The 4,019-nt window shown below is 42.4% G+C and overlaps 1 long non-coding RNA gene across 3 annotated transcripts in view; it reads right to left on the reverse strand.

Annotated features, from left to right (window-relative positions):
• Positions 1-2,199: 2,199 nt before the first annotated feature.
• The window catches only part of LOC104984758, a 3,211-nt gene continuing 1,391 nt past the window's right edge, over positions 2,200-4,019 (reverse strand). Inside the window, exons 6-7 of one of the 3 annotated variants that reach the window (XR_824783.1) lie at positions 3,950-3,955; positions 2,200-3,817 (exon numbers count right to left, since the gene is read on the reverse strand). This is a non-coding gene — a long non-coding RNA (uncharacterized LOC104984758). The remainder of the gene's footprint in view (positions 3,818-3,949; positions 3,956-4,019) is intronic. The other 2 variants (XR_824782.1, XR_824784.1) reach the window with 2 other exon arrangements.

Here is a 4,019-nt window from a genome sequence, read left to right on the forward strand (position 1 = left end):
TGATGGACTTTATTATCTTGATTGCACTAATGGTTTCATGGGTGCATATTTACAGAGACTCATCAAACTGTACACTTCTAAAATGAACCATTCATTGACGTATATAATTATATTCAATAGTTAGGAGGCAAGGGTCAAGTTTTCTGACCTCAGTAATCACTGTTTCCAAACATTTTCTTCAAATGGTGAATTCTGAGTATTCTGAAATGCTCTTTCCATTGCTAACTCTTTTGGAGAGAACTGAATCAACTAAGCATAACTAAGGTAAAGTTTCCAAACAGGATGGATGTATTATACTGTACTCAGTGTGGGATTCTGTGAGATTAAATCTATATCCTGTTATAAGTCAGCTGCATAGCATGTCAGGACCTCAGACTGACTAGTGGTCAGAGGATGAGACCAGGATTTGTGAGAATGAGACCAAGTCTGGTTTTCATATTGGAAAGGTACCCTTCCTCCACCTCAAGATGATCCACAAAAACTGTAGCATGCTTCTATTTTGACTTATCTGTACATAGGAAAGGAAAGGAAAAAGGAAAGTGAAGTCGCTTAGTCGTGTTCGGCTCTTTGTGACCGGTGGACTGTAGCCTACCAGGCTCCTCCATCTGTGGGGTTCTCTTGGCAAGAATACTGGAATGGGTTGCCATTTCCTTTCCCAGGGGATCTTCCCAACCCAGGGATTGAACCCAGGTCTCCGGCATTGCAGGCTTTACCCTCTGAGCCACCAGAGAAGCCTAGTTATCTGTACATAGGTTGGCATTTAAAGGCTCTAAATTTAATGGGGAAACTGGTTTAAAAACAGCCAAAAGTTCTCAGGGGCTGGGCAAACAGCAAGGATTAAGAACTGTATAAGCAGTTCAGAGAGCACTTGATAAGGAAGCCAAGTGCAATGGATATTGGATTTCTGGCAATATAACTAGTTTGGGCTTCCCTGGTGGCTCACTTCAGTTAAAGAATCTGCTTGCAATGCGGGAGACACGGGTTAAGACCCCTGGGTTGGGAAGATCCCCTGGAGAAGGGAATGTATTCTGACTTGGAGAACACCATGGACTATACAGTCCAAGGGGTTGCAAAGAGTTGGACAAGACTGAGCAACCTTCACTTCACTAAAAAATACCAAACAGTAGAATTGAACCTACTGTATTTTAAGATAACCTGGAAGCATGGTGTAGAGCTGACTCAAGTCTTATTGGCTAAAGTCTCTCACATAGAACTTAAGGTTCCTGTTATTAGTTTTGTTGCTAAGCAGTGTCCAACTCGATTCTTTGTGACCCCATCAACTGCAGCATGAAAGTCAAAGAGAAGAGTGAAAAAGCTGGCTTAAAACTCAACATTCAAAGAACAAAGATCATGGAATCTGGTCCCATCACTTCATGGCAAATAGATGGGGAAACAGTGTCAGACTTTATTTTTCTGGGCTCCAAAATCACTGCAGATGGTTAACTGCAGCCATGCAATTAAAAGACGCTTACTCCTTGGAAGGAAAGTTATGACCAACCTAAATAGCATATTGAAAAGCAGAGACATTACTTTGCCAACAAAGGTCCATCTAGTCAAGGCTATTGTTTTTCCAGTAGTCATGTATGGATGTGAGAGTTGGACTGTAAAGAAAGCTGAGCGCCGAATTGATGCTTTTGAACTGTGGTGTTGGAGAAGACTCTCTTGAGAGTCCCTTGGACTCCAAGGAGATCCAACCAGTCCATTCTAAAGATCAGTCCTGGGGGGTTTTTGGAAGGAAATGAAGTCGCTCAGTCGTGTCCGACTCTTTGAGACCCCATGGGCTGTACCCTACACCACGCTCCTCTGTCCATGGGATTTTCCAGGCAAGAGTACTGGACTGGGTTGCCATTTCCTTCTCCAGAGGATCTTCCCAACCCAGGGATTGAACCTGGGTCTCCCACATTGTAGGCAGACGCTTTACCATCTGAGCTACCAGGGAAGTCCTAAGAATCATTGGAAGGAATGATGCTAAAGCTGAAACTCCAGTACTTTGGCCACCTCATGCGAAGAGTTTCATTGGAAAAAGACTGATGCTGGAAGGGATTGGGGGCAGGAGGAAAAGGGGTCGACAGAGGACGAGATGGCTGGATGGCATCACTCATGACTCGCTGGGACGTTGAGTTTGAGTGAACTCCAGGAGTTGGTGATGGACAGGGAGGCCTGGTGTGCTGCAATTCATGGGGTTGCAAAGAGTTGGACATGACTAAGCCACTGAATTGAACTGAGGCCTCCCTTCCCTGAGTTTGCTCAAAGTCATGTCCCAAATTGAGTCAGTACAATGAGCTTTCCCAACTTCCACAACTGTATGTTTTAGATTTTTATTGAATATTTATACTCTCAAATGGACTTAATTTGGATCAAACTCATTTTAGTGGGATCCAACTGGTACAATAAAAAATGTGTACATCATTTGAATCTTAAGATTGACTGGGAGGGAAAGGGTCTCCTGCATTGCAATAGCTGTAAGGGAAACCTTAAGTGCTCTAAAACCAAGTCTTATTCATAAGTTTGCCTTGTTTTGAAGTCATGTTAGCCAACTTTGACAAGGACAGTTCTCCCTGAATGTTTTAGGTTTTTGGGTGTGCCACTCTGCATGTGGGTTCACCAACCCTACCAGCAGCCCCTACACTGGAAGCAGTCTTAACCACTGAACAATCAGCAAAGTCCCCCTCAATGGGTCATTAAGCATTCATTATTTGACAACCAAGTGCCAGGTATCTAGATACTTAAGGTACAGCGGTGCCAGTGCTCAAATTTTATAAACCATACTTAAGTTCCAAATAAAGCAGAGTAAGGGAGATCGGGGTGCTGACTGCAGTGCTAAAGTCTCATTTCCAAATGGACATAATAAATGGGCTAACACTAACACAAAGCTATACATGGAGGTCATCTGCTATCAGAAGAAACCTGTCTGTCAGTCTCATGAATCTGAGGTACATGAGCCCCAAACCATCTCTTCACTTCAGCAGGCAAGCTAACATTTCAAAAGTTCATTCCGATGATATATTGGCACTGACTTTAACATTTAAATATGGGAACAGGTTATTCATGCAGCTATTTAGGGAAAATGATTAGGGTTAGGGCCCAACCGGAGAAGGAAATGGCAACCCACTCCAGTGTTCTTGCCTAGAGAATCCCGTGGACAGAGGAGCCTGATGGGCTGCTGTCCATGGGGTCGCAGAGTCGGACATGACTGAAGTGACTTAGCAGGAGCAGCAGGGCCCAACCACCTTGGTTAGATTAGATGCTATTATTTACACTAACCCATTCCATACAATGCTTGACCAGTTTTAACCCAGATTTTATCAGTGACCTTCCCTCACTGTTAACAGGTCCCATCTTTCCCACTTTGCTCTCACCCCAACACTCTGAAGCTAATGTTTTGCACATTACTTATTCTTGCCAAACCAAATCATCTCTTCCTAGAAACCTGACTGAAGATTCCACCGCAAGAGTACACACTTTAACTTGGTGTAATTACAATCACACAGTTTTAAACTCAATTCAGACAAAGAACCAAAGGCTATTCAAAATTATTTAATTACAAGGCTAGATAACTAGAAAAGAATTTTCCATTCAAAATAGTTAGAAAGTAATACACTGATTAACAGGTTATGATTCTACAGCAGTGTCATGGTCAAACAGAAATGCCTTGACTCTTATGGATGCATTATCTAGACTCGATGCTGGTTCAGAATCTATTTACAAACCAATGTAAAAATGTAATTCATCTTGAACTTTCTTCCCACATCCATTGGAGGTTTTCCCAATCACCAGATTTTCATAAGACAGACAAGTAAATCTCGCAGCACTAGCCCTAGGAAAGGAAAAACATTTACGGTTTACAAACTGTCAACATCAGAAAACTTACTTAAAACAATTTTCAAAAAATGCTGCTGTCCTTATAATGGTCCACCTCAGAAGCCAGATCCGTATAAGTTTTTTCAACAGAAATTCAGGTTCGGGATAGGATCATCATAGGTAAGACCAAGGACACAATGCTTACTGATTTTGAAGCA

Source organism: Bison bison, unplaced genomic scaffold (assembly GCF_000754665.1).
Source record: "Bison bison bison isolate TAMUID 2011002044 unplaced genomic scaffold, Bison_UMD1.0 scf7180017864035, whole genome shotgun sequence".
Lineage (NCBI taxonomy): Eukaryota > Metazoa > Chordata > Mammalia > Artiodactyla > Bovidae > Bison > Bison bison.